The sequence below is a fragment of the Meriones unguiculatus genome, chromosome 5, assembly GCF_030254825.1.
Source record: "Meriones unguiculatus strain TT.TT164.6M chromosome 5, Bangor_MerUng_6.1, whole genome shotgun sequence".
Classification (NCBI taxonomy): Eukaryota; Metazoa; Chordata; class Mammalia; order Rodentia; family Muridae; genus Meriones; species Meriones unguiculatus.
This window is the reverse complement of record NC_083353.1, coordinates 968,426-979,658: the sequence shown is the minus strand read 5'-3', so window position 1 is coordinate 979,658 and position 11,233 is coordinate 968,426. Positions and strand designations below refer to the sequence as shown.

General features: G+C 53.1%; 1 long non-coding RNA gene across 1 annotated transcript; it reads right to left on the bottom strand.

Moving 5' to 3' along the window:
* Positions 1 to 3,239: 3,239 nt before the first annotated feature.
* Positions 3,240 to 9,761, bottom strand: LOC132653932 (uncharacterized). Its single transcript, XR_009591751.1, has 3 exons — positions 9,581 to 9,761; positions 4,595 to 6,024; positions 3,240 to 4,097 (listed from the first exon to the last, which is right to left on the bottom strand). It is a non-coding gene; the product is annotated as an uncharacterized LOC132653932 (long non-coding RNA).
* Between the last annotated feature and the right edge of the window lie 1,472 nt (positions 9,762 to 11,233).

The window sequence follows — 11,233 nt, the reverse complement described above, 5'->3', positions numbered from 1 at the left end:
TATCTCTTGCACTCTCCTTCCGGCCTCTGGGGCTGAACCACTGTGGGCAGCTGTCCTGGCGTTGTCACCCGCAGGAACTCAGTCATGCCATCCTTGCTCACACCCTATTCTGACCTCTTCCTCTGCATTCTGATGGAGTTTCTCTGCCAGAGCTTGAATTTCACCTCCTTTCATCCTTCCACACCCCTGCCCTTTCTCTAGCAGGCACCTGCGTTCTGTGTGTTAGCTCTCTACACAATGTCCTTCCGTGTGCCTAGGCCAGGAACATTCAATCACTACCAGTCAGACCAGAGTAAATCCCACACCTCATGAGACCTTCCCAGGCTATCCCTTATCCAGCCTCCCTGAGCGACCCCACCCTTCCCCCAGCACCCTTGCTTTTCTCCCTAGAAACATTTCTGTCTGGCAGGGTACCCAGTCAAGAGACCAGTTGAAGAGACCAACTCGTGTTGGGCTGGGGAAACAGCTCAGTTGGTAAGATGCTTGCTCTGCAAGGAGAAGAACCTGGGTGTGATCCCTAACACCTATGGGAAAAAAAAAAAAAGCCAAGCATGGTGGCATGCACGTGTAATCCCCGGACTGGGAAGGCAGAGATGAGAAGATTTCCCAGGTCTCACTAGCCAGCCGGCCTAGATGAATCAGTGAGTATTAGGCTAATAAGAAACCCCATCTCAAAAGGCAGAATGGATGGCTCCTGAAGACTGACCCCAGAAATTGACCTCTGACCTCCACATGCACTTGTTTATCCACTTTTATGTATGTATACATGCACAGACATACACAGAGAGACAGAGACAGAGAGACAAACAGAGAAGGAGAGAGACAGAAGTGGGGGAGAGAGACTACTTGTGCTAAGAACCAGGCTCTGGGCTAGAGCTGTGACTTGCTAGAGGAAGAGCCCTGTCTGGAATGTGTGCTGAGCTGGATGAGCTGGCAGCAGCTTCATCTCATTCTGTCCTAAACCAGCACGTATAAGTTCCGGTGGGAAGGGCACTGAGGGGAATCCTGAATATCCAGTGTTTCTGCCAGGCTGCAGTCCTCCTCTGCAGCCACTAGGCCATGCTGCTCCCCTGGGCTGCAGCCAGCAGCTCTTCCTGCAGGAGGTGCCAATGCCAGTCAAGCCTCTAGAGTAGGCCGGGAAGAGCCCAGAGGGCAGCAGAACAGGAGGAGACCACAGAAAACTCAAAGTCCTGTGCCTCCGAGACTCCCAAAATGATGCGTATGTGTTGCTATTCTAGGGCAGAGAGGAGGGCTGAAATTCACTGTAGTCTAGCATAGAGACCCCAGAGAATGGGCAAACATTCCCTGGGTTCCCCCCTGACTTTCTGCCCTCACCCTGACACCACTGCCTGCTTCTTCTCTAGCCTGCGGTGGAAGGAAGTCCTTTTCCTAGATGGCCAAGGTGGTGGCCATCGACAACCCCTTTGCAATCCCTGAGAGCCTGGGCTGTATCTATGGAGCAGCACCCCTGTCCTCTGCCTACGTACCTTGGACCTCCTCTCTCCTACCCACTTGCCCAAGCTCACGTAGGTGTCTGCTGTGCCTCAGGGGGTGGGAAGCTTGGAGGGGCAGAAAAGACACCTTGGCCTCCGGCAGTCTAGGGGCTCAGTTCTTCTCCAGCCAGAACACTGGGCAGAAGAGATGAAGGCTGGCAGGAAGAGCAAGGCTGTCCCTTTGCATTAGGAGGAGCCCATGAGCCCATGCCCAGTCCTGGGGAGGTTACATGCAGTTAGCTAGTGGCAGACTCCAGGCCATCGACTCTTCTTTGAAAACTACGAGTGGATCCGAGTTGCCTTGGAGGAGACAGACAGAGGCCAGGAATGGTTTGGTTTTAACAACATAAAATTTTATGTTCCTTAAACACACCAAATCACCCTAAATGGCCATTAAGACATTACGGTCAGGGGAACATTCTGGCTGCTTCATAGATAAGGTCAGAGTTCCCCTGTGATTGACAAGCTAACTGCTCCCAAGCAGGCTGGTGTTGTGCAAGGGCACAGTGATCGCTGCCATCTGGAACACGCTCTGCACCCGGGCCGCAGGCCTGGTGCGATTGCCTCCGTCCACCAGGGGTTTGTTCAGCACGTGCTCCGTTCGGGGACCCATTTTCTTTCCAGCCTTGTAAAAGCATCACAGAGTCTAAATTAGATGTGTCTGAGTGGCTGAGAGCCCCCCTCCTCTTCTAAAGCTATTTCCATTGTGTGGTGCTCGCCCCCCGCCCCACCCCTGCCCCCGCCCCACCCCGCCGCCACCCCGCCCCCCGCCCCACCCCGCCGCCACCCTGGGTAGCGCTTCGGTTCCACAGACGCAGACCGTGTCTTCTGCTTCATCATCTCAACAATTGTTGATTGACCACCTGTCATGGGCTCTACCTGCTGCTTCGGGGAACACAAAACATGGCAAGAATGTGGTCTTCCCCCTCAAGAAAAAAGCTGTAGTCCCTGGCTCGTGGACCCACTAGTATTTGATGCTATTTTAGATGCTGCCTACTTGACGGCCACAGTGTTTCTGAGAAAGGGGCAGAGCTACTCTTGTCCCCATTTGTCAGGTGAATAAATTTAGGCCCAGAAAGGCGAACTGCTTCCCTCTAAGCCATGCAGTAGTACATTCAGGATGGATTTTAGCAAGAACCCCTTGTCTCTCTATGTGTGCTCTGTGGTCCCCTCTGTCAGCTTGTGCCAAGGGACTCGGCCTTGCTTCTTCTACTTTGGCTCCACACATACCCCATCTACCCCCACATGTCCAGCTAACAAGAGCTTCACGGCAGCAGGGGCTGCATACATCCACTGCAGACTCACCTAAGAAAAGCCTGAGTGCAGGGAAAGAAAGATCTGAAAAGCAAGCGCTAGTCTTTGGCCTTAGCCAAATACTCTCTAGGAAGGAGGGCCTCACTGACAAGAAGCAAACCCCACTCTGCAGTGCCTGGAAGGCTCTTCCGAGCTCCATGGAAGGAGGACTGTGTTCACCAGAAGAGACCTGTGTCCAGTGGGGGGTCTGTGTCCAGTGGGGGGTCTGTGTCCAGTGGGGGGTCTGTGTCCAGTGGGGGTCTGTGTCCAGTGGGGGGGTCTGTGTCCAGTGGGGGGTCTGTGTCCAGTGGGGGGTCTGTGTCCAGTGGGGGTCTGTGTCCAGTGGGGGGTCTGTGTCCAGTGGGGGTCTGTGTCCAGTGGGGGGTCTGTGTCCAGTGTGGGGGTCTGTGTCCAGTGGGGGGGTCTGTGTCCAGTGGGGGGGTCTGTGTTTCCTGGGGGGGTCTGTGTTTACAGAGGGAGCATACATGAGTGGAGGGTTCTGTGTTCAGAGAAGGGTCATATATGGTTGGTGGAGAGGTGTGTGTTCAGCATCACAGACGTCTGTGTTCAGCAGAAGGCTCCATGAGCGATCTAGTTTGCTGTTTAGAGGCAACCATTTTCCATTGTTGGCTCCGCACTGGCCTGCCCCTGCGCTCCTTGAGGATGACATGTTCCCTTCTCAAATGTTAGCAAGCAGACAACTGTTTTTGTGTCTGAATACACAGCCTTTCATGTCTAAGCCAGGGGGCAAGAATGAGTTTTCTGTGCTAGGGACAGAATTCTGAGTGAAAAAAAAAAATAGAGGAAGCCAGACGACCTAAACCAGATGCGAGCTCTGGGCAGCTTTGGCTCCTCTGCGCAGGGATGTGCTCCTTGGATGCGCTGGCTTTCCCGACGACATTGCAGAGATGTGGCAGACTGGCTGCACGTGGGGAGAGAGGGTGAGAAGAAAGCAGCTGCTGCCACTGGGCAGGGGCAAGCGGGCAAAGAGCTGGGGGAGCCAGGGTCCCCATGGGCGGAACCGGCTCCTGGGAGCCCAGCAGCAGAGAAGAGCCTCCTCTCGGTAACCAGCTTCTCCAGGGCCCACGGAGAACCCCACGCTGGGGGCCTGGACTCTCCAGCTCTGGTCTGAAGGTGCTCACACCGCAGGCAGCGCTGAGGTTGCAGGGTGCACTGTCAAGCTTAACAGCCACTGCAGCTTTGGAATAGTCAGTTGGCCTCCTCAACACACCACTGTGGATGCTAGACCGGAAACGGAGCCGGTGGCTGTCTCCTGTTGGCCTGGACGGGGGAGAAAGTGGCACCTTTCACCTTGACAGGAAAGGAAGATAGCAACACTGAGTTAGGGATCAAAAACAATGAAGTGGGGCCTCTTACGCGTGTGTGTCCCGTGTGTGGGGCTTGTGTAGGGGTGATACATGTTACGTGGTGTGTATGTGTATACATTAGTGTGTATGTGTGAGTTGTGATGTGTGTTTATGAGTATGTGCTTGGGGTGTAATGTGTGTGTATGTGTGAGGTATGAAGTATGTATATGTATGTTCAGTGGCGTGTTTGGTGTGATGTGTGTGGTATGATGTGTGTGTACGCACGTGCGCGTGTTTGGAGTGTGGTGTGTGTGTCACATGGTGGGAAGATGCGACTCCTGACTCTGCCTTCAGTTCCCACTGTCTGTCCTCAGATAAGTGCCCACAGTTTTGCACTTTTTTCTTTCTGTTTTTTTTCTGACGCAAAAGTAAACCTGCGGGATCCCTCTCCCTGCTTCTTCCACCTAGACACTTATCCCTCAGGCCACACCAAGGTCTCACCTGCTCCAGGAGGTCCCCCTGGCTTTCCCTCCGGCCTTTGGCTGTGAGGAAGGCTCACGCGTGCTCCTCGCACTGAGACTCTGGTGGCCCTCCTGTAACCGGGCCACAGCAGGCACTCAGTGAATCAGACTCACAGCAGGGGTGGGTGGAGAAGGAGGCCACATGCTCCCAATTGCTGCGCTAAAAGTGGAAAGTGGGATGGCAGCCACGGAAGCTTGGCCTTCTTCCTTCCCTCACCATCTGCTGATCGAGGAAGGGAGCAGGAAGAGGCCACCGCACGCTCCTCACTCGATGAAGTCGTGGCTTGGAGCAGCCAGGGATGGAGTTAGGGAAGGCGGCCTGAGCTACTCCTTCAGCGCCATACACCCCCGCAGGCTCGTGAGTAGATTGCCTGGCTCCCAGCTGGTGTGCTATTTCGGGAAGTTCTGTAAACTTTAGGAAGTTGGGCCTACTTAGAGGAAGTAGGCCGCAGAGCAGGCCTTTGAAGGTCACACCTGGTCTCTAGTGTCTTTCTAGCAGTTTCTGCCATGCTGTAATCAGCTCCCCACAACTCCCTCCCGCCCCCCTGATCTCTGCCCATCTCCACAGAACCGGGCAACACAGACCCAAACTGTCAATAATCCCCCCTTAAGCTGTTGCCGCCAGGTGTTTTGATCATGACAACACAGAACTCATGAGAACGGGCCTTCTTATGCCTGTGAACACTTCCTCCGGCCACCTTGATTCTTCAGGTCCCAGAGTCAAGAGCTCCCCAGTTTTTGCCTTCCCGGTGGGAGCCACAGAGGGCTCTGAGCTCTGAATGGCAAAAATTCCTTGTGTCTTCTGGAGGGGTCTGAAGTCGTCCTGCTGTGGTAGGTTATTAGAAAAGTTCAGCGAGGAGGGGTGTTGTCATCAACACAGCAATCCATGTGAACGGTCCCCTGGTGCTTTCAGCAGCCATCTAGAGAGCCTAGTGAGCCCAGAGCTGGGCTGTATGGAAGCCATCCAGAGCGCCTTTATCTCAGAAAGCTGGGAGGGAGACCAGAGACGCCTTTTCATTGGGAGGAGGCAACAGAGAAGGAAAGTGATGTTCGAGTTCGGGTTTAAACAGGATCTTTATGTAAGAGGCAGGCAGTGCTGGGGAAGAAGAGGACACTCGGATGTCAGTATCTCAATAAATCTGTTGAACCCCTGCGAGTCGGCTTTACTTGAGTGGCAATTGCTCCAAGAGTGCTCACTGTGATGCTCAATCCTGTTGGGTTTAATGTGAGACACAGGGCCTGTGTCTGGTCCCTGTATCCCATTCTCACCTTTCTTCCTGCGTCTGTTCTGTGGTGCGCTGAGCTTGATGGACCAATGCTTCTGTCACTCAAAGGGTGCTGGAACAATGGTGCCAGGGAACAGCTAAACACCCATAGCATGGCCACAAGCATAGCTCTATTGTCACAATCCTGTAGGCGAGACCAGGGTGAAGTGGGGATTTGGGGACAAAAAGACTTGCTGGCACCTCTAAGATTATACTCCAAAGAGAACAATTTGGAAGAAAGGTCAGAAAGGGCGGGAGGGCACAGCACTGTTCGCTTCCAGTCTGGAGTCTGGCAAAATCCAGGAGACTTCACAGCATGGTGAGTCTGGAGACTCCTCACTAACTCCTCCTCCTGCCTCTATTTCCCCTCTGTAAACCGAGGGGTCAAGAGGACGGCCCCCACAACCCAGGTCAGCTCCTGCCCACAGCTAAGAGTCTGGGATTCTATTTAAGATTGCTCAGTCCATCTGTTTCCCATTGAGGAGGCTGCGCTTTCTCAAGTGCCGCCTCCCCCTCCCCTGCAATCCGCAGATTCGCACCATGTGACCCCTCTTCTCCCAATGGTGTGCTGTTTTATGGGTTGTTGTTCTGTGTGCGTGATTTGAGTTTGGGGACTTTTTTTTTCATCCCCCACACACAGATTTTCCCTCCTTCTCCCAGAAAACATAGAGTCTGAACTTTTCACTGCTAGAAACCCTCAGGAGGATCACGCTGAGGATGGGGGGGGGAGGGCAGAGGGAGATGGATGTCTGCACTGTCTCCCACTGCTGGTTTCCCAGCTTCTTCATTTGTTTCTTCCCTGCTTGAAGTGCTGGACCTGATGGCCCTGCCCATGAATCAGCGTCTCTGAGACTGGAGGGGAGGCTGGGGAGAAGGATCCCGCTCGGTTCAACAGTTCAGCCTGCTTTTATTGAGCCACCAGGGCCCGTGTGCTGGGGCTGCTGGAGGGGAGAGGCCTGGCTGAAGTAGGCCGCCAGGGAGGGGCAGGCTCCCGGCAAAGGAGCCAGCCTGAGGCTGAATATTTGCAGGGGATGTTCAGAGGGAAGACGGAAGCTACTCTGGCCAGAGAGGCCACAGACAAGGCTTCCTTGAAGATACGATAATCGGTCATTTATTTAGTGATCCCACAGTTGCACACCAGGTCCCTCCTAGGAGTCAGGCCATGTAATCGTTTAGTTTACAGGCTGTAGGAAGAGGACACCAAGCAGACAGAAGCATGTGTGCAAGTGTATATGAGCATGGGGACACAGACATCTATGCACGCACACCCCCCCTTTTAAGGCATGAAACTTCTAAGAGCTACTCTACAGGGGCTTCATGTGAACTAGCTAAGCCTTAAGGAAGTGACATTTAAGCAAGGCAGAAAGAGCAGGCACACAGACTTCCCCCTGGGGGACCAGGGGTGAGCATTTGAAGGGCTGAGGCCTGGAAGGGCTTTGCACCTCCAGGCCATTGCAAGAAGAGGTGTGAGAAGGCAGATATGCGAGTCAAAATGAGCAAATGACCAGGAAGAGGAGACACGGGTGGGGGAGGGGGAGGCCACTAGCCAGGTGAGGCAGGACTCAGCCTAAAGTCAGAGGCAGGGGTCACATTGAGGTTAAGATGAAGGGTCATCTGAAGCCACGCTCAGTGTTCAGGCACTGGAGTGAGAGCCTGGGTCACTGGAGTGAGAGCCTGGGTCGGGCTGTGGCCAAGAGCAGGTCTCCTGCCAGGATTAAGCATTGGTCTGTGGCCAGGGTTAGAGTCAGTTTGAGGGCAAGTACAGGGGTCAGTCCGGGGACAGTGTCAGGATCAGCCACTCATTAAACATTCAGTGAGCATCCCCGAGGCCCCGGGAGGACAATGCTGATCTTAAAAGCATTTTGCCCTCCCAAATGTTGAGTTGAATGGAAAAATAATCCTTAAGGAACCGCCTACCGGCTCACTAATTCGCATTGCCATGAGTGATGTGGAGAGAGCGCCAGGCACCCTGAAACCTCAGAGCAGGGTTGCCACAGCCACCCTGCAAAGGATGCCACCACCTCCCTGGGTGGAGCAAGCACTTCTGGTGCTCCCAGGTTCTGAGGGCTGAGGCTTAGAAGGAGCAAGCCAGGGGTGCACCATGTTTGGGGCCCTTCAGTGCGTGTGGGAGGTGGGGCCAGATCCAATAGCTGGACCCAGGGGCTGGAGCCAAACTGAAGTCTCTTCACATATGCACACTCTTACACATCACACTGACACGCATGCTCTCTCTGTCTCTGTGTGTCTCTCCTTGTATCTCTCTCATACACATACACATACTTACACATACATACATACATACACATGCACTCATACTCATTCTCTCTCACACACACAACATAGTCAACACACACACGCCTCCTCGCCATGCCACCAAGAGTGACAGTTTCTACCTGTGGCTTCCTCAAAGCCTAGCAGCCTCACGACCATGAGCGCTCACAAAGAACAAGGGAGGAGGACAGAGGCTACTCATGCTATGGAAGATGTGTGGACAAGGGTTTCTTGAATATCTACAGAAATCCGGTCTTCCACAGATACCTACATAGAGCGGTTCATCTACAGCAATGACCGGATTCCATCCTTGAGAGAGGAAGCACAAGAGAATCTACGCCTGGAGTGTACGCAGCCCTCGTGTAGAGAAGCCAAGCCCTTAGCTAGGCAACCCAGGCCTGTAGGACACTGGGAGACCCAGGGGAGGGTTCAGGACTGAAGAGGCTTCTGCAGGTGAGGCCCTGAATGGCTGACAGCTCCTGGACTTCATTCAGCTCTAATCCTTTACTCTCAGTTCCCCTCTTACTAAAGGAGCTGAGGTACCAGGCTTGGTGGCCTGGGCCTGTAATTCCAGGCATTCAATAAGTAGAGGCAGAGGCAGGAGGATTCCAAGTTCAAGGCTGACTTTGACTATAGAGCAAGGTCAAGCCCAGCCTCAACAGTCTAGTGAGATCTTGTCTCGGAATTTAAAAAGAAGAAAAAGTGAGGCTGTGGGTGCATCTCATTTGGGAGTGCTTGTCTGGCATACATGAAACCCTGGCTTCCTTCGCAGCACTCCATGAAGTGGGCATAGCGGCACACTCTTACAGTCCCAGCATATGGGAAGTAGAAATTGGAACATTAAAAGTTTAAGGTAACCCTGGGCAACGAAGCAAGTTGGAGGCCAATGTGGGCTGCAGGCTCTATCAAAATAAGTCAATAAACAAAAACTGAGAAAGATTGGCTGGGCAGTATAATGATTACATAGCAAATGGCATACGGGAGATACTGGGGTTTATCCCCAGTGCCTAAAAAGGGGGGAAGGAAAGCTTGCCCCTGACCCAAGTAACACAGTCCAGCTTATCTGGGGTTCCCCAAAGCTTGAGGAACCACAGCAGCTAGGTCTGATTTTTTACTAGCTCTTGTGTTCAAAGCCTTTGATGCCTTGTAAGATGGCAACTGTAATATTTCTGTCTCGTGTAAGAACTCCTGTCATGGAATCTTGAGGTCAAATGGCTGGTATTCGGGGACTTGGTGTGCACAGAGGCCTTCCCAGGATACCAGGTTCCAGGTGGACCTCCACTCTGACTTCCTCAGGTCTTCCTCTCCTGGCTCGGCTCTGCCTTCTGAGGCAGGACTTAAATCTGATGAGGTGGGCTGAGTTAGAGTGCAGGCAGCCAAAAGGCACGAGGCCTCCGGGTGCCTTGCTATCTGGATTAGAAAGGCCTCACCTTTGGGTGCTGTGTTCCGTTGTCCTGTAACCTCCCGACTGACCTCTCTGGGCCCCAGTTTCTCGATCTCCTTGGGTCTCACCTGAGGTCAACTCCACTCCTACCTCGTTTATGGCAGGTCAACCACCTCCACACACTCAGCTGTGACAGGAGCGCTGCAGTGCCTTTGGTGTGAATGACCCTTTCCTCACTGGCCTTCGGGAACTCCCTGCACTTGGCCCAGGGTTGGGGCCCAGGCAGGAAGTATGGCCCAGATGACCTCATGTTCTTGTCCCTGCAGCTGGTGACTCACCTCCAGGGTGGGGACGACTCAGGACTGGAGAGCCAAAGCCATGTGAAAACCAAAGCCCTGTGAGGCGCTTCCCTTCCAACGCTCCAAGAAGACTCTGGCAATCTTAGCTCTGCCCTCCTCAGGGACCCAGAATGACAGATAAGACTAGATGTTTCCCACCGGGCCTTCAGCCTGTCTTCTTCTAGCCTCTCCAAGCCAGAGCCTCAGGGCTCAAGGTCCAGTCTGACTATGTGTTGATGACTAGGCTCCTTGCCTCCTCTAGGCCTGCGTCCATGACTCTAATCCTAGCAATCAGTAGAGGTTCACATCTCTGGTCTCAGAACCCTGCTCTGTCTTAGCCCCAGGCCCCTCTCGCCCTGGACATCAGTGCCTAGCACCTCACACATTTTGGCTCGACAAACCTGTGGCAAAGTACCTATTGCTCGGAGTATCAATGTGTTTCCCCAATTTCTTCTTTTCATCAAGGCAGGACAATGTTTCAGGCCTATAGTTACTGCTTGGCTGAGCAGAGAACAGCAGGTGAGAAGTTTCTTAGGTACTCTCCTCCTGATGTCTGGGAGGTGAACAAGGAGACCTCAGAGGCCTCCTGTAACAAGTAGACTCTGTACGGTGTGGGACCACTTAAGACATATAACGTGAAATGAATCTGGGTCTGAGGAGATGGCTCAGTCTGGAAATGGCTGGCTTCCCAAGCACCGGGACCTGGATTTGATCCCTGAAACCACATAAAGAGACAGAAAAGGCCAATGCTGTGGAGGAAGATATAAGTGGATCTCGGGGTTTGATGGCTGGTCAGCCTAGCCACTTTGTAAGTCCCAAGTTGATGAGAGACACTGTCGCAATAATAAAAAGGTGGGCATGTCTGAAGAATGGCAGCTGAAGTTGTCTTTTGACCTCCACATGTACACACGTGCACATGCACTCATACACACAAATACACATGTGTGTGTGCGCACACACAGTGGGGAGAGTTAGAGGAAGAGAGGGAGAGGGAGGGAGGAGGGGATGCAAAACTCCATTCTTTAGTCACATAGCCACAACTCAATTTCTGAAGGGTTCTATGAGCTCGTCTGGTTTTCTCAAGAATTCCAGGAAGCTCTGACAGATCATTCTAGAAAGTTCTACTGCACAACACACTTCCAAATGACATAGCTAAAAGATGTCATGTGAGAGTCAGCCTTACCCTCAAGCAAGACTGAGGAGTGGGTAGACAGAGCAAGGCAGGAGTTTATACTGTGTGGTGCCCCTGAGGATTGCGAGTGGGATCCCTGCTTCTGCTAGTGACTCTCTCTTGCTGGGCAAAGCCTCCTTGTGTGAACCGAACAAGGAAGAGGAAAAGGAGGCGAAGATAACCAAGTTCT